This window comes from Argiope bruennichi, chromosome 1, assembly GCF_947563725.1.
Source record: "Argiope bruennichi chromosome 1, qqArgBrue1.1, whole genome shotgun sequence".
Lineage (NCBI taxonomy): Eukaryota > Metazoa > Arthropoda > Arachnida > Araneae > Araneidae > Argiope > Argiope bruennichi.
In genome coordinates, this window is record NC_079151.1 from 38,447,019 (window position 1) to 38,472,479 (window position 25,461).

At 28.0% G+C, this 25,461-nt stretch overlaps 1 protein-coding gene across 1 annotated transcript in view; it reads right to left on the minus strand.

Annotated features, from left to right (window-relative positions):
* The window catches only part of LOC129964736 (LIM domain only protein 3-like), a 161,415-nt gene extending 136,328 nt beyond the window's left edge, over positions 1–25,087 (minus strand). Inside the window, exon 1 of the mRNA XM_056079127.1 lies at positions 24,955–25,087. The gene's annotated coding sequence lies outside the window, so the exon portion shown is untranslated. The remainder of the gene's footprint in view (positions 1–24,954) is intronic.
* Positions 25,088–25,461: the final 374 nt, after the last annotated feature.

Genomic DNA, 25,461 nt, shown 5'->3' on the forward strand with positions numbered 1-25,461 from the left:
TATAGTGAAAAAGTGTTAAAATTAAACTTAATTTTTTATATAAAAATCTAAATAAAATTTTCAAAAAAACTTTCTCAATGAAAACTTATACTTCAAAATATCCCCATATCAAATTCGGTAATTCTACTTCGATCTATCCGCCCTGTAGACCGTTTTGCACGATTTTTTAATCATGCATGTTGCAATTTAAAAATTTCCTCATGGCATCAACTTTATCATTTTGAAAATTATTGATAAAATTTAAATAATATTTAAAATATTGGGATTATACATTATTTAAAATTTAAAAAAAGTAATGATAGTATCAAATGCATTCATTTTATCATGGCAACCATTCGTTAGTTTTATAGACTAAATTTTATCAGCGCAAGAAAATGGTATTTTGAATTGCACTAGCTCAATAAACATAAAAAAGTTTTAATTGTTTAGCTAGGAATTAAAAGTAATGAAATCAGTTGGCGAAATCGATCCAATATTATGGTAGACTCTGTCAAAGTTTTATTGTCTATCTCGAAAATAAAGAGTGGCTTAATTTAAGCTATTATTGATTACGTATCAAGGGTTTCATACGAAAAACAATTGGCGAAATCGTTATAGCAAATATAATAAAGGCAAATATACAATATTATCTTCCATATATTGTTATAGCAAATATAATCTGACAATATTGTCTTCTATATGGAATGCATAACAAGGTGATATTTTTGAGATTTCTTTCTTAAAATGCCAAGGGAAAGGTAGAGAGAGGATAATGAGCTTCCATATAAAATATAGATGGCGAAATAGGACAAATGATTGAATTTCGGGAAAAATTATCTGCTTTTTGCAAATTATTTTGTTTGTTTGCGCGCGCGCGTGTGTGTGTGTCCTTCTCGTTACATATGTTTAAAGGACTGCTTTTCATATAGTGCGGAAACATATATTAAAGAGATATTAATTTTTAAGTTTTTGTGAAATTAAGAAATAAATCTCAATCAATCAAATCTCCTTCTGCGAAACTGCAGATAATATTCGGCATATGAAACGTTTGGCATTAGAAAAAGAAACAGAAAATTTATATATTGGGGCAATAATTCTCTAAACCATTTTATCTAATAACAATTGAAATTTAATGGATCAAATTAATGTCGAAACTTGCAGTATATATATATAATATAAATTTCTTCTGTTTTGAGATGTTACCCCGACAGACAACGTCTCAACACGATTCAAATTTCAACAAATTTGCTTTTATATCTAGAAGTTTAAGGAGGCGTATTAAATACTATATTCAACCAAATCATAAAACTTGTAAGTCATAAAAAAATGCGTCATTATTGAAATAAGTGTCGGCAAATTGAAATAATAGTCGAAAATTGAAATCAAGAATTCGGAAGCTCATTTCGTTATTATAGGGAGAATTTTTAAACTTATATGAGTAGCTAGTTACCAAACTGGATATTTTTTTTCGTTGGGGAACAACAAACACTACGAAGGATTACAAAACGAATACGATTATGACTTTTAGGAATAACAAGTGTAAAGCGATTTGTGATGGGATCTTAGTGGAATCCTCAAAAACACTGTAAGCACCTACTATGAATAGGTAGTTTTCATTTGGCATAATTTTTGCGGTTTAGTAATTAAATATTTTAATTTGCAATATGCAGTATTTAATTATATCAAATTACGTGTTTAGACTAGTTGCTGACATGTCGAAATTAGGCTTGCAAAAATTTCAACTAATGCGGGAATATCTTCCAATATACAATTGTTACATACAGTAAGTAAAAATCTTCAAAACTAAAAGTTTCTTCATTGTTGTCATATATTCAGCAATAAGAAGTAATAAAAAATTATCATCTGATCCATAAATATTCGCAGAAAACACATACTAAAAACATAAAACGAATGGCGGCATTGAATTCTAATTATAAAAAAAATCACAAATAATGAAAAACGGGAAATTTTAAGGTAAGCTACTTGATGAGAAAAACAGCTTTAAAAAATATTGATTCTTTATTTTTCTGATGAAAGAACTATTAAGGATAAAGTAATTGGAATTATCTATGAGTAATAATCATTGAATTGTTACTAGATAATTTATTTACATGTTATTCTCTATTGCATTAACACCCTTTTTTTTTATCTAAAACAAATTAATTTCATGTTTTTGACTTCTAACCTCTGTGTTAATGAATTATATGATTATTTCTTGAAACTTCTGTTTGTTAAAATCATTTTTCTGAATTTTTTCTCCCCATAAAATTAATACTTGTTGTGAAATTATTTCTCTTTATTACTTTCCATGGGGAAATATTATTTCTTTAATACGAAAAATCCATCAATGGATAAATTTAAATCGTTTTAACCATTATTCAAGAGAGAATGTCTCCATATAGTATATCACACTGAAGGCATTTGATTCCAATTTATAAATATATCAGCTTTAAATTAATCAGTCATTTTCCAATTAGTAATTTAAAAGCAATATGTAATTTTTTTTTATTTATTTAGGTTCATATGGCTAATCTTTCAAAGTTAACAATTTTTGTATAAAAAGTTAAGCTAAAATACACTCTTGAACTTTTATGTGATAATTTTTATTTATTAAGATTTTAATATAATATTAGTATTTAAATATTTTTAGCATTAACAATGAAAACCTTTATCTATCTATAAAAAATTCTGGTTTCTCTTCCGGTTAACTCCAAATATGCAACAGGTGAAATAAATTAATTTAATGAAACTAGTAACCAAATATTCAGAAAATATTCAGTGAATTTGCAGAAAATATTGAAATAAAAATTTAATATTTGATTTGATTTAATGATTCTTATTGTGAGATTCTTTCTCTTTGTTTTTATTTTTAATGATTCTAATGCGTAGTAATAATTCTACTTTTTTATACAAATTTATCAAATTTTTCTTAATAAAAATCAACGAATTTGGCATATAAAAATAAAAAGAATTAGAGTCGTATTTCAGAAATGGATAAAACAAAGTATCCTCTTAATTGAAATTTTAAATCCAAAAAAAAAAATATTTTTCGAAGAAATTTAAATTACATAAGTAGCACTAACAAGAAATTTAATCATTGTCATAATTTCCTTTTTTAATAATTTCGGAAAAGCACAGTATTTAATTAACAGTGATAGATTTATAAGAGCTTCATTAATTATAAAATATGTCTTAATTTTTTTCATTTTATGAGTTATTGTTGCCGGTAAACAATTATAACTATTACTAACTATTATATTCTCGACATATAAGCAATAGCTTTTTTTTATATCAAAGTACTATTTCACACTAGAAAAAAATTAATTCCTTTGCGCACATTTATTATAAGTCTTCCAATGGTATTGCAAATAATCTAATTCTAATAATTCCTTATTCTTGTCAATTCCTTGTTCTAACAATATCTTTAGTATTTGCTGGCAAGAAAAATAGCAAAAACTTTGTTAAATGAGATATGTTTGGTCAACATTTGAATCGAATTTCATTTTATAGTGTCTATTTGATATATTATCAAATTTTATATTTTATTTTTAATCCAAGCATCCACCGATGACTAGATTGCATAGAAATTATATATAACAACATTTTTACCTATTTCATAAAGGCACAAAACTTTGCATTTGATGTCGCCTCCAACAATGCACAGATTGTTATGTTATCTCTTCAAATTTGAGGAAAATCAAGTCTATTTGATCATTTATTATTTATATAACGCTTGTAAATAGAGCCCCAATTAGATTTCGCGAACAACATTTTACGGAAAGGAACTGATATGATATATCCATGAATGGCGTTTTCCTGCTACTTGATGCGTATTATCTGAATACAAATATTTGGTTTTCTCATTGCGTTCTATTTACGAAAGACGCAATCAGTTGTGAGACGAAAGAATTTCAACGATTGCTCTCTTTATTCTTTATTCCTTCATTCCTTGCAATTTTGAAATGGATTCTTTGCTTACAGAAAATACGCTTTTATGCAGACGATATATTCTTTGCTTACAGAAAATACGAAAATACACTTTTACGCAGACGATATACTGAAATATTTATTTAAATTTCGAAATTTGGCGATGTATTTAAATTAAGAATAATTACCATATCAGATAATGGATTTAGCTGTAAATAAAAACTAATAGAGACACATAAAAAAGAATAAATAGGATATATTCTCTATTTTATGATGTATATTCGGATTTATGAAATGTAAAGGTTTTAAAAATATTAGAGATTTGTTTAGATATTTATCTTAACATTTTGCGATGATTATGGCAGATGCTGTAAATTGATCAAGGTAGAGTTCATTTCTAATTAAATGGAAATTAATATTTCAAAAATATTTTCTGTTCTTATTTTAGCATTCCTTACTTCTTATTAACTAGCAAGATTATTACGACATACAAAGTGACATTTATTGGGCTAAGATCCTTAAAAAGAATATTTCATTTCTCCTATAAATCTAATTCTAATTATTCTATTTATAAAATAACCGAAGTAAAAATATACGATGGATAATTTAAAATTCTAAGCGATCAATATATGTATAAGATTTTTCTATATGATATCTTTTCGATTGGTTCCATTAACTTTTCCATTTCCTCCTTCTTTCAATGAATGTCATGCTTCGAATTTTTTTAATTTATTTTCTTTATTATTCGTTTGTTTAAAGCCTATATTAATGTAAAATTAAATATATACCGCATTGATTAGCTGGAGTATGTTGAACCGCATCTCTTCCCTTACCATTGAAGTATCGGCATTTAATATGATTTTTAAATGACCTTAAGAACTATAGAAAAAGAAACCAAAGGTTGCATTTATTTCTTGACTTTTTTGTTACATTATTTTAAAAAAGAGTATTGTCTATTCGTTTTCCCTGTAATCTGAAGGTCCCGGGTTCGAATACTATTTCAGGCATGGTTGCTCTTCCCCCCTGTGTTCTATCTGTGAGGTATGTGAAAGAGCTCCTCCCCCACTCCATGTAAAAAGAGGTTGTGCATGCGAGTGAGTGAGTCTCAACTTCATATGAGCTAGATGCCGGCCTTCTGCCCTCGGATGCTCAGGGATCTTTACCCTCAGAAGCTACTGCACCCCTCCTTCCGTTGTAACGCGGACACGACATCATCACCATCAGTATTTTCTATTCCATTCTATACATATATAATATAAAGGATAAAATATACATTACAGTGGAATAAAGGTATTATTAATTTAAAATATTCCCCTTGTGCACTTTGTAATTTAAACTAGAAACTTATCAACAATTTTGAATACAAGTCCAGGTATAAATTCAACTTATTTAATAATTACTTAGTTATTTCGTTCAATGAGTACATATAAGCAGACGAACAGACAGTCCTACAGCGATTTAGAACAACATCCAGTCTTTACATATAATTCTGCTGATAAAACTAAATTCTAAATTTCATACATCTTACATACATTTTGAATTATCGATTCACATCCAAAAGTTCAGGCACTCAAGTAATTTTCTGCTGACAGAATTTATGAGTAGAAGATCGTCTGCTGACAAAATTTTGATAGATAACTTTGATAGTTTTGTCCAAACTTTGATAGAACTTTGATATGATTTTGGTGTAAAGGCCGTTTATGAAATCTCATCTAGTTTGTTAATTTCGTGAGTTGTTATTTTCTTAGACAAAAAGCAAAATTTCCGAAATAGTTTTACAGATTCAAAAAAAGTCGTAAAATATAAGATTTGTCGAAATCACCAGGTCAGAATATTTACATTATATTATTTTGTCTATATATATTTCGCAGATAAGAAAATAAGAAAAAGATAAATCTTTTTCATTGTTTTAAAAATTTTGAAATGTAAAGTATTCTTGTTATTGTAACTTAATTACGAAGAATTAATATTTAAATTTTGGAAAATGGTGGAAAAGAAATATATATTCCAATTTTTACTTTTCTCTTAATTTAACGTTTATTTTAATCAAATTCATTGTGAAGTGATATCCGGTTGACCTTTCAGAAAATAAAGATGAGAAAACTATAACAGAAGTCTCAAAATATTTCCGTTGTTTTGAAAAATCTGAAATCACAGTTATTCTTATCAGTGTGACTAAATTAGGAAAATTATGCTTTATATAAAAGAGAAAGTAGCTACCAGTCCAATTTTCCAATAATCCAATTTTCATTTTTTTCATAACTAATTCTCCTTTAAACACAATTATTTTAAGCAGACGTTTTGCTACGAGTTCAGACATATATTTAATCTAAATGGCAAAACATATTTGTAATATTTTCAGGATTTAAATATCAATTAATCTATTAAACTAATTAAATTTTTTCCATACGAGGAGTGTCACCTGCAGAATATTAAAAAAACAGATTTAAACATTCGTTAATGTTTATAATAATGACTAAAATGATAATTAGAGTTCTCTTGCTAGTGTGCTGCTTTGGAAATTTCAAAAAGGATGTTACAGCTCATGTGTCATCTCCGTCATTTAACCATAGCTCAAATTTACGAGATATGCCCGAAATTAGTCCTAGTATAATATAACGTCAAAAGAAGAAATTCTAACTAAACTAAAAAAACATTCAAGTGAAAATCTTTAAATTACTTCAAGGAACTAAATGTTTAGAAAAACAAAGCTATACTTGAAAGTAAAATGTAACGGATATATAAATTTTTATCTGTCAAAATTATTCTCGGGAAATGTTTTTCTTTATTTTCCTTTTCATGAAAAAGCATCGATAACGAATAAAAAGAAATCTAGTAAATATCTTTAACCGTTATTACGTTAAATCTAAATGTACTAAAAATATACAAATGACATTTAAAAAATTAGATATTGCTTCGAATAGAGAGATCGAAATAGACGTTTCGTAAATCAAAACTATTCTACAAACTAATGATTAAACTCAATCAGTATTTTGGTTTCTATGTTTCTACAAATAATCACACACTTATTTAAAATTTCAAAACATTTTTTAAATGTTCTAAATTAATTGCATCTATAAATTTAGTTTATTTTTAAGCAGGTAATAAATAAATATTAAATGAAACTGAATGTCCTTTATGTAAATAATTTCTCATCTACAAACAGATTATAATATATCTAGGAATCGACGAACATATTCTTTCGTTTAACTTAGAATATTTCACTAATTAATAGTTTGTTGATAGTCTGGTACATCTATTTTCAAACTGAGAATAAGCAAATATTAAATGAAACTGAATGGATTTCATATCAATAAATACTATCTCATCTACAAACAGATTATAATACATCTAGGAATCGAAGAACATATTCTCTCTTTTAACTAAGAATGTTTGCTGGTGGTCTCATATATTTAAAAATTTAGTCTATTTTCAAGTTAATAATAAGTAAATTTTAAATGAAACTGAATGACTTTCGTGTAAGTATTATCACATATATAAACACATGCCAGTTCATCTAGTAATCTACGACCCTATTCACTCTTTTAACTAAGAATGTTTCATCTAATTAATAACTTGCGGGTAGTTAGATCTAAAAATGAAATCTATTTTAAAGTTGATAATAAGTAAATTTGAAATGAAACTGAATGGCTTTCGTGTAAATATTATCTCATATATAAACAGATGCCAGTTCATCTAGTAATCTACGGCCTTATTCACTCTTTTAACTAAGAATGTTTTATCTTATTAATAACTTGCTGGTAGTTTGATATATCTAAAAATTTAGTCTATTTTCGAGTTGATAATAAGTAAATTTCAGATGAAACTGAATGGCTTTCGTGTAAATATTATCTCATATATAAACAGATGCCAGTTCATCTAGTAATCTACGACCCTATTCACTCTTTTAACTAAGAATGTTTCACCTTATTAATAACTTGCTGGTAGTTTGATATATCTAAAAATTTAATCTATTTTCTAGTTGATAATAAGTAAATTTCAAATGAAACTGAATGGCTTTCATGTGAATATTATCTCACCTAAAACCAGATGCCAGTGCATCTATAAATCTACGATTCTATTTACTCTTTTGGCTAAGAATATTTCATTTTATTAATAGCTTGCTGGACACAAGCAAAGTAGCAACTAACTTGCTTTTAGTTTGATATATCTAAAAATTAAGTCTATTTTCACATTGATAATAAGTAAATTTTAAATAAAACTGAATGGCTTTTATGTAAATATCATCTCATGTATAACCAGATGCCAGTGCATCTAGAAATCTACGATTCTATTCACTCTTTTAACTAAGAATGTTTCGTTTTATTAATGGCTTGCTGGACACAAGCAAAGTAGCAATCTATTTTGGTATCGGGCACTTTTCAAATAATGCAATTAGATGTGAAGTTTAGAGAAGTTCATTTTCTAAAGAGAGGGGTGTCAAAACCAATCACATATCGCCGCCATTTTAACTGCTCAAATCCATTAAGTGACCGTTTTGAAAGATTTTAGAGCACGTCGAGCCCAGCTTTTAAGGCTGATGGGATCGTAATGGACAGTTTTATGCGTGTTCAGAATATTGTTGTTAACACTCAACTACTTGACTCTAGGGATGTTGGTAGATTGAAGCAACCTTTGAAGTTCCGCTTTCTCTACAATCTAAATAAAATAGATGGCGCATTCTTTTTGGGAAATGTTTACTGAATCTCTTTAATTCAATAAAAAGTCAGTGGAACATATTAGATATTTGCAATTTTAATATCGAATTATTATTTCGAATAATGACTTCATTTTATTTCATAAGTTTAAAAATATTTTTAAATGCTATAATTTTATGAAGGAATGACTTCAAGCAAACTCTTCAGTGTTTAAATGAGATATGATTTTAGAAATATAATCCTGAATATGGCTAATATATCTTATTTTCTTTTATCCTGTAAAAAATATTCACTTAAAAAATTCATATAAAACTATTCGAATAATTTGATTAATTTTTTCAATTTTGAAATAAAATGTGTGAAAAAGGAGAAACGTTCTGTGCTTAAATTTTGAAAACTATGGCATTTCTTATATACTTTGTGTAAGAATTTGGGAATATTAAAAAATTAGTCTTATATTAGAAATTTTGTTAAAAGTAACATATAGTTAATGATAAGATTTGAAAATTTTACTTCCAGAATAATAAATTTTTTAATAAAATTCAAAGAAATATTTAAAATTTTCAAGAACAAAAAAACGAAAAAGATCAATTCAAATTATGATTCGTATGATGATATGTGTATTTGATATGAAATAAATATAAAATACTAAATGAATAAATCAGCCGAAAAATTGAATTATTAAAACTATCCCGGCATTATAACAAATTAAACTGAAAATCAATCTTTACTAAACACCACGCATATCAAAAGGCTGAAACTGCTTAATTATACTTTTTTGTTTATTTTATAGAAAATGATTCAAAGTCAGAAGCAAAGCAACAGATAGATTGCGAATGCAAGAATCAATACTATGTAAAATAACTTCGAAAAATTGTTTCTTTTAAATATTACTCTCATAAGATTAGCAACAGAAATCTACAGAAAAAAATTCTAAGTTTCATTAAACATTATTCGAAGCTTTATTGAATCCGAAATTGACTCTTTTTTTGTTTTGTTATTAAAGCTTTCAGTTTCACAACAATATTATCCACATAATTTTTTCGCTAATATTTTCATTTATTTTTACATTTCACTGCCATTCAGAAACTGTTTTTCGATTTTGATTTAAAATCCCTATAAATTTTGAACTCACGAACTTCACCAATAAAGTTGACAACCGATACATCTTTTTCTAAATAATTATTAAATTATACCAATATCTAATAATATTCTCTACATTGTGTGCATAATTAATTGATCGGTACAACCAAAGGAGATTGATAATTGTTAATAACATAAATTAGAGAAATAAAAAAAAATGACTTTTAAACTATATTTGTAAGCAATACTCCTTCGTTCAATATCTCAAATTTAAAGCTCATATGACTCCTTTTCATTTTTAACAGTGTAACCATATGAATTTTTCGGAATTTTTGTAAATCGGTCTCAACGCAAACTAGCAAGAATTGTCTTCCCAAAACTTTTTTAGCTTATCCTCTAATAAAGGTATTTTCCCTTCCCCTCCAGCGTAAAAATTATGGATCTTGGGCAATACCGTGTACACGATGAATATTCATGTTTTATTTACTTATTTATTTATTTATGTATTCATTATTATTTTCAGATCCCACACTTGAGAGTTTTATACTTCGCAGTAAAGGGATGAAAATCAAAAATGTAATTTAGATCACTTCTTGTTTACCGAAGGAAGCCAAAATTTGATGCAAAACAAAAATTTTAATGGCAAGATCACAGAGCAAATTTTATTTATCTAAATACTTGTGTTTTTGAGTTATCGCATTTATAAGTATTAACTGAATAGATCGGCAGACGGTCAATCATTGGATGAATTGTGTAAAAATTTTGGTAGTAGATCTTTTTATTAGATTTTATGACCGTGTGCCAAATTTTACAGATTTCATTTTTTTTATAGATTTCATTCATAGAACATTGAGATTTATCAAGATTTCCAGTTCGAATTTTTTGAAGATTCCAGTAATTTTTCTGGTACACTTCATATATCGGAAAGTAAATATTAGACTTAGATCATCGCTTAACCAGGAAAAAAATGCTGCCGTTAATCGACCAATTTTAGACATTTATTTGATATGAAAACAAATTTATAAATTTTGCAAAATGTGTTTTATGTTATACAATTAAACAGCATTAAATTTGTATGTAAATACAAAAATAAAAGATAAAGAGATTTAAAAAAGAACTTGAGACTTGTGGATGCGGTAGTCATTAATATTTGAATTATGAATCCGACCTTAGGATATCAGTATTAAGAAATTATTGAAGCTAAAACTTTGCTAATACCGACCCATCAAAAATCTAATAGAATAGTTCTAAGTTCATAAAACTATTTCAAACTGATTTCGATCAGGGCAAGAAACTTACCAAAGCAATCTGAGAAATTTGCTACGTTTAAAACAGCGTTATTGATCATGAGAAAAATTTCTTTCTTATTATATAGATGCATTAATGCTTTTTTTATTATTATCATGAGTTTTCAAACCGTCTGACAAGTTGCTTCAGCTAAATGTTTTTCCTTCATAATTATCTGCTTATAATTATCTTTATACTGCAAAGTATCATAGTAGGATATATTATGGATCCATTAGCATTAAATTAATGGAAAACTCTCAAAGTTACAGTTCAGTGCAGCGTGTTCAATAAAAAAAATCAGGTTATTGAAGGGTTTCTTTGTTAAGAGATTTTAAATCTTCTGTGGCTTTTGCTTCTTCATAAAATCGTTGTTTACCTTAGTGATTAGATTGGTAGATTCTCTTCAAACATCTTCTTTCGTGCACGGTTATAGGGCTTCTTACAATAAAGAACTCGTGACCTCAAACATGTTCTAGGAGAAAATTGGATAACCTTTCTATTTTTGATATTTTTTGTAAGCAAAAGTGTCTTTTTTTTCTTGTTTTTTTTTTTCTTTTGTAGTCTTTAATTAATCCCTATTTCCGGGCTTTAGCTTAACTTGAACCAGTTAGCTGTTTTTGACGAGTATACTCGTCATGGAAAAAGTACAACATTTGGCGTTATGACGAATTTATTCAATGACAATTATTATATTTATATAATAATTGTTTAGTTATTATATTTATATAATATATGTTTATGATAATTTAAATAAGCATTTTCCGAAACAGAAAACTAGTTAAAGCCCTTTTGGAATCACGAAAAAGTGTTAAGCGGTAAAATTTTCGTAAATCCATCCTGTTTCTGATTATTCTACATTTGTAAGGTAAATATTAAGTAATCTCCTATCGCAGTGATTAATTTATATTCTAAGTATCTTAATTTACACTTTTTAAAAACTTATTTTGCCATTGCAGACTTATTTTGAAGGAAGGCTAGTCGAGAAAATTTAATGATTTAACTTTTTGCTAGATTAAAGCTAAAAAAAAACACCTTGTATATTCAAAAGAATGGTCTCTAGAAAGAAAAATAAAAGATATTTCAGGAGAATCGAAAAGAAATCATTCAGGTTCGGAAATTTCTATACTCTGTTGCTCATCATCTCAAAATCATGTAGTTCATTAAAAAACCAACAAATAACTTTAAAAAGGGATATTATTATAATTAACCTGAGCCAAACTAGAGCTCATATTAGATCATGAGCATTTAGTTTGGCTCAACTATCTATGCTATTATGGAGAAATATTACAGAATTGATCAAACTATGATATATTTGACAAAAATTTACTAAAATTTATTTAATATCAGCCGTCTTTGCTGACCAGTTTGCTCACTGGGAATATTTATTCTGCTTATTTAAATTAAATTTCTTATATACAGTTAATATTAATGAAACCCCCCCAAAAAATATTTTCAAGCATCACGTTGTACTTAGACATCAAAAGCACATAATTTTTTATCTGTTCTATTTATTGTGTATATGAACATGATATTATAAAAACATAACTTTTAGTATAATCAATTCTCTTTCACTTATTCTTTGCTATTCATATTTGTATGGCCAGCTGGTTCATTAGAGCTACTGGTTTTATTTAATTTTAGTTAAGTTGTTTAGATATAATTTCATCGCCATGATACCGTGAAATTTCAAAAACATTCGTATTGTGTTAATTTCATTATTTTACATATGCTTTATTCATTGCATACATGAATCTTTCTAAGATAAACCATTTCTATGGTACCATAACGCTATTAAAAATATAAATGTGTGATAAATCTATTTTCTTATTTTCGAGGTACTATAACTTTCCTTTTTTTTATTCGTCATGTGACATACATTGGTTTTATACAATAAAGGTTGAGGAAAAATTTTCACGACTTTTTTCGACGACATATCATTTAAAAGATTTTATTTAAAAATCTGAAACGGGGTGAAATTAATTATTATACAAACATATTTTTGTAAGTCACCGTGGAAAAACTATCAAATTTTCACTTACTTTTTAATTACTTAAAATTCAAAATAATTTTTTTAAATCCCCCTCCCCGATGTGCACATTTTAATTTTTCAGAGTATGTATGTCCCGAATTTGGTAAATCTAAATCAAACGTCTGGCTTATAAAGCGCCAACACACATATTCTCATCTTTACTTTTAGTAAAAATATCAACTTTACGGGTATTAAACAGAACATTTCTTCTTTAGTTTTCAAGAAAGGAAGAAAATCACTTTATTAAATACGTGATGAAACAATGAAAATGGTTTGAATTTCAATTTAACAATGAAATTTATACTTAAAAATTATGCAAAAATATTTTCTTAAACATGCTTAAATTTGTGAAAAAATTTCACGTTCATTAAATTGGTATCACTAAAATGAAAATTTTTCAAATTAAAAAAAAATGCAAAAATAATTTTTGTCATTTTAAGTATTTAAAAGTAATAACAAAAAAATGTCAAAATGGTGCTTAATTTCTAGTTCTTTAAAATTTCAAAAATTTTATCCGGGATTCATATTATTTTTGCCGAAGTCGATAGCTCTATTTTTAGCAGTCTGTCAAGCAGAACGCCAACATGAACACAAACATATGCAATCATCTTTATTATTAGTATAGATTGAGATTATTATTATTAAATTTTGTTGTAGGAGACCTCAAAATATCGTAGATGGTGGGGACATTGAAAAGGGTTTAATTTTGGAATCATTTGAAATTAAAGAATGGTGGAAAACTTAATAAAACTTCGTTTTAACTTACAGATATATGCAAGAGAAAGAAAGAGTGATTTGTTCATCGTAAAATTTTAAGGAGGAAATAGTTATTAGTCGGTATGGCGTCGAATTCCAAAAAAAATTCTTAATCATCAGTGATGTAAAAAAAAAAAAATACATTACACTTTTCTTAATTTAAAATATTTCCTTCATAGGAATTAATTAATGAACTTTAATTACACTTTTTTAATCATAAATTAAAAAAGAGCCTAACTCTGTCGTGCGAAATTTAACATATGGTTTGAGCTAGAAAATCAAGATAATTATGAAAGTCCAGAATAACGAAGCAGAAATTTTATATTTTGTTTTAAAAATCAAAAAAATTTCAAATTATTAGCTTTCAGAGGTTTCTATATTACAAAATTTTTATTCTTTCTAAAGTATAAAAATTTGTAAGATGAAATATTTAAAAACTATTAGCAATTGATTTATACTTTATTTTCAGACAGTAATTAAAGATTTTTTTTAAAAAACTCATCAAGTCTTAAAAGTAAAAGAAATTAAAAATGTTAATCGAAATTTGTAGAGTATTATAATACTTTTTTTGGTTCGTGTAGCTGAAACTTGATAGAACATTTATTTTTAATTTCATAGTTTATTTTAAAAATTAACTGTTTTAAGCTTCATAATTATGAAATATAAATAAATTTTAATAGTATATATAATGGGAACGAAAAATAAGAATTGTTTGAATATTATAAAATATATTTTTCATATCAGTAGATAATGAAACCAAAGTTTAAAAATTAATATTGAAACACGATTTCTAATTTTTTAAAAAACTTAAAATTCTTTTTTAATGACTTTAAAAATCATTTAACGGAATAGTATGAATTTCGAACAAACTATAGAGTTATTTCTCTCAACAAGCGATGCACAGAGAAAAAATTATAAACGTCATTGATTCCTACTGATGTTTTCTCATATTGGTTTCTTTTATCTTTTATTATTACCTCATTTATAAAATATATAAAGAGTTAAAGTATTGTAATCGTCAAAAATTTCGACCTCGGATTTTTGATGAATTTTCGCATTGTAGATCTACTCTGAGAAACTTTTTTTGTTGTAGTTGTTGTTTCTTATGGCACTTACCATAGGCAAGCCCACTGTTCTGTTCGAAGACAGCGGATTTAAGCCTGGGGGGGCGCCTCTTGTTTCTATAGTAGCGCCATCTAGGGCCAAGAGAACGACTTAGCTACACACACGTCACAACCCTTTTTACGGGGAGGACTTCATTCACTCAAACTTCATCACTTCAAATTTAGACCTGAATCAGAGAACGATCACCCCTGATCCAGTACCCCCAGTGGTATTACTCTCGACATAGAGGACTTTGTTACCACGACAGATTTAACGCGCGTCAGCCACCAAGCACGCGGAGAATCTTCGGCCGGCGGGGTTCGAACTCGCAACCTAAGGGACGCGAATCCGACGCTCTACCAACCAGGCTATCCCGGCCTCTATATATTTTTTTGTAATTATGTCCAACTGTCTTGAAAAATGAATCGAGCTAGAAGGATAAAATTTGGTATTTAGCCCTGTAATAGAAACCTACCGAAAATTTAGAATTCTATCAAATTTTAATCGTAATCTGTATTCTGTCAGTCACTTGTTCTATTGCGAATCTAAACGTAACTCAAAGTACAACGATCAACAGTGATTAAATTTGGCGTTTATCGCCAAAATTTACCTCCCTATTGCATTTTATACAGTACTGAACAAATTAATTTGGACAAGCTTTTCATTTTTCATAAAATTCGTAGTTTCTTAGCCTGCCAAAAATCAGTTTCGGATGTATTTTGTTGAGAAGAAAGGTTAGTCTTAATGAGTTGAAATTGATGTGACTACGTAATCATCATATGTAAGTCATTTTCGCATCAAATGACTTTCAGCTTCTATTGGACTTTATATTTCACTTATATGAAATATATATATATATATTACTCCTAAGAAAAAATCTAGAATTTTAAACCAAATTTAGGATATCTTTATGACTGCAATATATATTGCCGCCTTCGTTGAAGTTGGAATATCTAGTGTTTCCAGGATTATTTATCAGTAAAATTAATCTGAGACAGTTTTTCCGAAACGGAAGAGTGAATGTAGTCGCAAACGTAAGACAACACCTCAAGCAAATTTCTTTTGCGAAAAGTGGAATGTATTCTAGCCGGCGTCCTGGCATAGGGGTAGCGCGTCTTCCTCGTGATGTGGGTCCCGGCTTGGTCATGGTTGTTCTTCCGTTGTTCTATCTGTGAGATGTGTGAATGTGCTCCTCTGTAAAAAGGGGTTGTGCAAGCAAATGAGTGATGCGGGAGTAGCTAAGTCGTACTCTTGGCCCTAGTTGGTGCTACTAAAAAAACAAGAGACGCTCCCCCACCGGCTTAAAATCGCTGTCTTCGTAACAGCGGGCTGGTCCATGGTAAGTGCCATAAGAAACAACAACAACAGAATGTATTCTCACTAGACAAATACAAATCTTCAGAATTAATTATTGGGTATAGAGGTTAACATTGATTTATTGTCAGTACGACGAAAGCTTACTGGAGCACAGAGATATGCAAGAACACAAATTTAAAAACCCTTCAAAATCTGTGTTCTTATGTTAAAATTAAATTCATTTATACGTGAAACGGAGAGAAACGTTTGTATTGCGGTAGGAAAGATCAAACTCGAACTGAACAAAGCTGGAAATAAATTGTTTTCAGCGACGAAAAGCATTTTGAATGCAAAGGCTTCTACCAACATTTGTCAGACGAAGAGCCAGTAAACTATCTGGGAGTAACATCTCAATCAAAAAAAGATGTTTGGAGGTTGATTTACATCTGAAGTGTCTGATAACTTAGCATTAATTGATGGAAAGTTGAACTTTCTCCTTTTCAATACTATAATAATAAACTGTACCTTTTATGGAAACTTTCATTAATGGATCAAAAGAAAATTCCCTATGCAATAATTCTAAATTATTAAAAAAATGTATGAAAAGAAATTAACAATTATGGATTGGTTTGATAATACTCTTAATGTATATCTCATCAAAAATTTGTCAATCATTGTGAAAAGACATGCGAGTAAGATGGATTGCTCAAACAAAAGAAAAATAAGGGAGAGTGTCATAAAAACTCGATATTGTGATGACAATATAAAACTTTTTTTTTTCAAAATTAGCGATATCAATGTCGAAATTTGTATAGGATATCATTAAAGTTAGAAGAGAATATATTTTCAACAAAATTGTTATGCCATATATGTATGCGAACTTATAATAATTAAACTCTAAATTGTGAAAATTGTTGTATCGTCCAATTAATTAGCACAATGTTGTACCAGATCTGTCAAATGGTTGATCTTTCTGTGAGCATGTAAATTCTGCAACTTATAAGCGCAGTAAATTGAAAGTTATAAGGCAAAAAAATTTAGACATCAAAATTATAAGACAGTGTCAAATGTATGGGTCAAATTGATGAAAAGGAAAAGTACAAAGTATCATATCGGTTCCATTCAATATTTTACGAAGCTAAAAACAAAACACTTCCTACAAGAAAATCAAAGGGGGGACAAACTTTTTAGTCTACTTTTTAGAAGTAGAGAATATCAGATGCTAAATAATAAACACTTATTTAAAAGGAGAAACACTCATTAAACTCAGTATTAATATTAATACTGTGAAATTTAATAAAGAAACTGGAGATTCAGGATCCTGATTTACAAATTCTGAATGAGAAATATTTATTTAATGTGGCTACGTGCTTTGTGAAAACTGATAATTTTTTGTGAAAAATTTCTAATGAAATGAAACTTTTTTTGTTAATTATTATTCGTCTAAAACTGCTACTTGGAATACCAATTCAGTTTTAAATGAAACTCTTATGGGGACTGGTGTTAATATGGGATATGAAGTATTTCTTATCGACTATTTTCTGTTTGACAAATGTTTGCAATCTCGTTTGTTTTCAGAAATTAATATCTAGAAGTCATACCGATGAAATATAGCTCACATTTCAAACTATATGTTATATATGAAAGGAAATCAAAAATATAGATAGGAAAAAAAATGAAAAGATTTAAAAATTAATGCTATTTCTTTTTATTCAGATATGTGTTTAAAAATACAAAAAAAATATATATAGAAAACCATATAAACGTTTTATCACAATAAACAGCCACGGTGATTTGCATTGCAGATTCAATTGTTTTTTCGAAAATTTATTAGAATATATTTAACGACATAATATTATTGGTAGTTAAAACATATAATGGAAATCTTACTAAGAAGTCTGCTTGCTTGACTTAACACCAATTCCATCCTGTCGCAGAAAATGCAAGTCAGCTTTGTGTCTTATCATGAAGATTACTACTTTTGATTATGAAGACTCGGACTACTACTTATCAAGAGGACTCCAACTACTAGTTTTGAATTTTTTTTTTATTTTTATATAGCGATAATACAAAGCCTGATACATCTCGTTCTTCCCAAAATACATTAAAGTAAAATAATTGATTTAATCTCTTTGTCTTGCTCTCGCTACTTTCTAATTCGATTGACATCTTTTACTGCGGGAGTTTGATGTCTTGCTGATTCAATTTAAAATCCATGAAACGAAGTATTTACATGTGACTTTTTGTATCAAATTATAGCATCTTTGTATGATTTAACATTGGTTTTTAAGTTGAAGAAACGGTAATTCGATGTCCGTACGGACGCACGGGTACCACTGTTAAAATGCAACAGGTCTATGTTTGCGCCGCACCGATGAAATCGAACTTTTAGTAATTTAAGATTAGAGTATATTGAAAAGTTGTGTATCAAAAGTTGTGTATCAAAAGTTGTGTATAAATTAATTGGCAACGCAAAAACTTTGGAATTTAATTTTGAAAGATGTTTTTCATTAATCCATTTTAATCTAATTTTTTTCTTGTTTTTCTCTTTCTCTCTGAATCTATCTATCTAGTACGGGAATCAGAAAAACTGCAAGGTACCATAAAATCGTAGACATTCCGCGCAAATTGTGAACCAGATAATAACTATTGCAAAAAAATTAAAATCTTATAAGTTTTTAGATGATATTTTGATGTAAACCCCTGACTGATCAAGCTGTAAAAAAATCAGAAAAGAATGGAGTTTTTGAAAACATATTGAAGTTGTTAATATTTCTGTTGCTTTAATACAGCAAAATTTGTATGACAATTCCATTAAAATAAGATACTTCGAAATTTAAAGGCAATTTGCAATTATCTTTGAAATAGTTTTAATAAATAGCATTTCCTTCGTACATATTTTAAAGAAGTTTATGAAAAATCGGTGAAATTTCGTTATTTCTATTATCATGAAAAATGCATTTCAAATTTGAAATCCTAAAAATATTTTAAAAAACGGTCGGATTCAAATGTTATTTCCAGATGAAAACAAAAAAATACTGTGAACTATGAACTATGCTATGCTAAATGAACTGTGAACTATGCTATGACAAATTTATTAAGTAAAACGAATTCTGTAAGAAATTCAGTTCAGTTCATTTCAGACTCAGTATTACTAATTCCAAATACAATTTACTTTGAATTCTCACAATTTATTTCGAGCACCTTATAGGTTATAACATAGCCATCGCTTTTTTCTCGCGTGATTAAATCATAATTAGTCATTCAAATTTTCATTCTCAGATAAACATTGTACAATTTCAAAATTATAGAAATTTTCATTATTTAAAATTAGAGTACTAGGTAATAAATGTAAGTATAACCACTGGTAAAAAACAGCATTTCATTATTTCTCAGTACTTAATTACCAAGAAACAACAAAATAAATAAATATATAACAGGAGTCTAACATATCATCCCTCAAAGTGGAGAATGTTATATCTGCTGTAGAGTTAACATTGAACAAACATTTTGAGAGACAATATGCAAATTCATATCTTGAAAAAATACTGCGTTTAAAAGCACAGCAAATAACGAAAAGAATTGAATACTAATCATTTATCAAATAAATGTTATCGTTTTAACTTAACCACTAACTTTTAGCGCTGGAATATTTTAGGTTAAGCATTAATGGAACTTAAATTTTCAAATATTTTCTTAATGACTTTCTTACATATGCTGTGTGTCTCCAATAATAAATAGTAGATATAAACATAATTATTGTTCTATAATCATCTACTGTTTCTACATTTCAGCAGATGAAAGCTTAATTTTGGAAAAAGAATTTCTGAAAATGGCAGAAATAAAAGTAAAAATTTTTAAATAGAAAATTTCAATTTATAGAGGAATAATCAAACTCTAACCATAGTATAATTCTATTCATTTTTATCAATAAGGGGTCCGACTACGTTAAAAACACTGGTTTTCGACTACATTGGCGAATTCTTCTTTTATTATTATTTCTTGTAGTTCAGGCTTTCCTCTTTCCAAAATAGTATTTTCTAGGAAAAGGAAGGTCTGATCTATCATCCAGGATAATTTAAAAAAATATTTTAGCTAAAAAATTGTTTAAACTTCAATTTTCTTAAACTTTAATTTTTATAAAAAATTTCCACCGTTAACATGATATCTCAAAAACTAATAGAAGTATTTACATAAAAATTTCAGCGTGTGTTTTAAATACTATGGGCAATGAAATGAACCAAAAGTTTTATTGTTGGTGAAATACTTTTTTTATTTATAGGTGTTTTAAGAAAAATTAAGTTGTAAATTTATGGAAAAAATGTATATGTACGTACATTTTTGCCCATAATTTCTTTGCATCTCAAAATGTTTCTTAGATTTTGGTTCATTTCATTCATCATTATATTCTATAACTTGTGTACAAAGAAAAATAGGATAGCTGCATTACAATTTTGTGTAGAGTGTTAGCCGTTTAGGTTAAATTTCATTAAAATTTACTACAAATTTTCCTATTTTTCAAAATATATTTCCAAATAATTTTTTTGTATATATAGTGTTTATAATTGACAATACATCTAAAAACCATAAATAGTTTTTAAAAAATCCAATTTTTCAAAAATGTTGCTTTGAACGTAGTCGGCTACCTTTAAATTAAAATTATAACATCTAAATCCCTCAGAGTGAAAAAGTAAAGGAATTTGGTTTGAAAATATCAAATGATTTCAAACACTCATTTTTAAAGATCATAAAAAAACTAATAAAAATTACTTTTTTAAAATTTTTTATAAAATTATAAGTATATAAATGACTGAAATTGGGAAAACAAATGCTTGAGCATCTAACAAGGAATATTCTAATTACTTTACTAAATTGCGATCTTACTCTTTCAGATCGTAATAAAAAGGATAGATTCGAACGAAGTTTCGTACAAGAAGATTTTACAGCTATGAAATGTTGAAAATTATGGAAGAAAATAAAGCATTCATTATTGACTATTTCAAGAAAAATCAAGACGGTTTTCTTAACCATATTGCTTATACATATTGAAGCAAGAAGTATTTTGAAAGCCAAAACTGTTCTTCTGGACTTTTTTTTTTGGATCAGAATCGACCATGTTTGAGACATCGGTTTAATACTATTAAAACTGAACGACATGGAATTTTGGTGAGTATTTAACAAGTAGAAATATTTTGAATTTATTCAGAAAGATTATATAATATCCATATATTATTTCATAAGAAATAAACACAATACGTTTAACGTAAATGAAGCATCTAGTTTGTAACTTTTAAATGCCTTTTATACTTGAGTTGATTAAAAAAATTTCAAAAGAATATTTTAAAATTCATTAAGATTACTAAAAGTTTATTCTTTTATTCATTAATATGTAAATAACAGAGTTCCGAAGTCGAAAAAATAATAATTTTACTGAAATTAATTAAAGGAAAAAAAAAGTGAAAGTCGGTTTTGGAATTCTGACAAACATATTATGCGAATTTTCTTCAATTGGAGGTATAAAACTTCCAAGAGCTTATTAAACAAGTAATAATCTATCTGACTTTTGATTTCATTCATGATTTTTTTTTATCTCAAACCAGATTTTACAGTATTTCTAATCAATGTTATCTATAAGTTACCGCTATCAATGTCAAGGAGGCCTTTCGAAATATTTCTATGTTTGGGAAGCTGATAAAAGAGGCATGATACATTTCAGTGTTTGCGAAGAACGCTGATATTTATTTCGATTTGAAACTGTTTACTGTGAGTTTGCTTTATTATTTACCTTTGATGATAACATGCTACAACAAGCTTTATTTCTATTAGAATAAATGCCTTTTTTAAAGTTTGAAACATACATATATTAGATGAAATATAGTTAAATGGCCGGAGGATAAGGACAGAAATTTTGACGCATAAAAAATTTTAAACTTAAAATCATTTATTTTATATCTTAAAAAAGAATGAGAAGTAAGTTTCAATATCTTTTTGGTAAAATATTCAGATTTGCACTTTGTTTTGATTAATTAATTTAACGATAACTGATCAGATAACTCACATTAAAGAATAAATATGTTTTGTCTAATTTGATAAAAATAATCTATTAGAATGCCTATCTATTTAATTTTCTACAAAAAATACCATATTTTTTTATTATTATTTGAAAATATATCTTGATGAATATGTAGTTTTGATGCAAATCTGATCAATTCCATTTTAAATTTGAACTTCGCCACATAAAATGTAAAAAGGATATAATATCAAAAGCATTATAATTTGAAGACTTCTATACGTAATTTTCTGAAGATGGCATTTAGAAAAGATTCTTACAATTCTCATGTCGTGAAATGTTGATACTTTAATGAACTTTGAGCAATATGTTGAGTCATTATTCAGTTGAATTCAATAAATTGATTTGCCAACATCGATTAAATAACTCGCATTAAGAAGCAAACATTAATGTGGGTTCAACTTGATGAAAAATATGTATTAGAATACTGCATTAGTGTATTGAATTATTATTTAGTTCTCTACAATAATACTGTTTTTAATTTTATTGGTATTCATAATTCTAGATAGATGAAAACGTAGTTGTGATCCAAGACCCATCAGTTCCAATTTTAATTCTAATTCCCGCCATAACAAACAAAGATTACAACGTCAAAATTAATTTTAAAGCTTCGGTTCAAAATTGAATGAAGATGGAATTTAGAAACAATTATTAGAATTCTTTAATTTTGCTGTGAAATTTTGACACTTTTATGAATTTTCAAGTAATAACGACAATTAAATTATATCGATGAGGTAGTTAAAATATATCGAGAGTTTATTCCCAGAAAATTACGTGAAATATTCAAATCTCAAAAATAAATAATAACAACGTCTATTAAAAATGATGCATCTTTAAGTCAAGAATTTCAAATACCATCCGAAATTTTACCTCCCGATGATTTTTGGTTAACTATTCACACTAAAAACCCTTTTAAGTTTAAATATTTATTTAAATATGATACAAAATTAATTGGTCAAATGTTATTGATATCCATTTAAAATCAAAGTGGAAATATACATTTGAATATTTTTAGAAATGTATCGCAAAAAGACTGATTCCAGTAGAAAAACCAAAGATTTTCAAAGAAAAAAAAACTGAAATAAGTGGATATTATAAAATGATACACTTCTCATGTTCTAGGAACGGTTACTTTATTGAAAGATAATCGATTTATGTTTTCGCGTTAAATTGAAATATTTCGCACTAGTCCAGTTCCAGTTGCATTGGTTTCTATATTAAAAAGATAAATCGAAACCAGTTTCTATCGAAAATTTTCATTTTTTTTAAAGGCAAATTTATTATTTCAAGTACTTCCAAAACTCACTATTGAAATAACTGAAAATTCTAGTCAACCAAAGTAGACTGTTATATTCAAAACAGAAACCATTTCCTTTTAAAGTCCCACATTTTACACTCTTTTAAAATGATTCCTTATTTTAAAGTCATGCAAAACTCGTTCATACAACAACTGCAAATGGAATTTCATATATTTCTGGTTAACTGTTAAATCTCGATTTTAAAACAACTGGGCATGTTTCTATAGTTTAAGACGAATTGAATTTAGAATCTAATAGAAATTTTATATTTATTCGATTGCTTATGATGCTACAAAAACTAATTCATAGTATAAAAACTTATTCATAATATAACTGAAAATACTAAATTTATTCCATAATACTAAACGACAAGGCCCGGTTCTAAGTCAACCAGTGGAAATTGCTGCTTTGAAAATTGGAACCAACGACTATCAAAATTATACATTTCAAATTATGATTGGTTGCTTATTTCATTTGCTTCCAAAACTCATTCATAGAAGAACATCAAAAAAAAAATTATTTTTCCCTCTCCCCAATTCCCGATTTTAATATCTTATAGCAGGTTTCTATTGTCAAAAACGAACTGACAGCAGAGTCTTGTAAAAGTGTGCATTTCTCATTTTTTATAAAATATTTGTTCGATTGTTTCCGATTCTATGAAAACTCAATAATGAGACAATTAAAAATATAGTTCTGAATATTTTTTCTCTATATCTCGCACTAAGACCCGATTCCGATCGAGTACAGCAGTTTTCTATCATCAAAAATTAATTGAAATGAATCCTAAAAAAATGAAGCACTTTCTAATTTTGAAAAGTATTCATTTATTTCAAATGATTCCAAAACTTATTCGTAAACCTATTGAAATTCATCTACAAAGATGAGATTTTGATACCATGATCTAACTTCACTAAGTCCCAAGAACTCCACTGATACTAAGACCTAACCCCAGTCGTGTACAGCAGTTTTTTAACAGCAAAAATTAACTGAAATCAATGCCTATTAAAAATATTCTCTTTCTAATCTTGAAAAATAATTCATTTGTTTCAAGGGCTAGCAAAACTTATTCGTAAACCCATTGAAATTCATATAGAAGATCAGATTTTCATACGAAGATCTAGCTCCACTAAGACCGAATTCCGGTCGATTCAACAGTTTTCTATCAGCAAAAATTAACTGAAATCAATGCTTATTGAAAAGATTCTCCTTCTAATCTTTAAAAAGTGCTCATTTGTTTCAAATGCTTCCAAAAACGTATTCGTAAATCTATTGAAATGCATGTACAAGATCAGAATTTGATACCAAAATCTAACTCCAAGACCAATAGTAATCAACTATGAAATCTTCTGTTTTCTAAAGTTAAACGAACCTAACTTGAGTATTGAAAATGGGGAATTTCGCACTCTTTTAAGATTGGTCTCGTGTTTAAAATACCATCGAAAGATGCCAAAACAAGTGAAAATGTACCTCTTAAGAACTGAATTGGATGCGAGTCGGGCGTCTACCGGCGCTCCACCGTGACAGTGTCGGGTCCTCGTGCGATCGGCGCGAACTTCCGGAATGATCTGGGAGAAGTGACACACGCTTCTTTTCTAGCTGGCTGCCGCATGGCAACTGACAGGAGCGGCCGAAACGAAACAACTGGGGAAAAAGGGGGCGGTCGAGAGACCAGGAATTTTCGGGGCGCATGCGCGCTCCAGGGGGCGGGGAGTGCTTGTTGTTGTTAGTTCGAGGAGCGCTTTCTTTTATCTTCTCTCTCCCTCTCTTTTTTTTAAAGAAGTTCCTCTGGGACATGTTGCTTAACACGTTTGAAGTTCGAGCTCTCGCTTAAGTGGCCGGATCCACAGGTCAGTTTCGGTTTCGGATTGGAGTGGGGAGTGGGGGATGGGAAGCGTTTTTTTTTATTTTTGTTTTTTTAATAAAAAAAAATTACGCGCCAGCATAGGCAGAAAAAAATTATATTTGGACGGGATT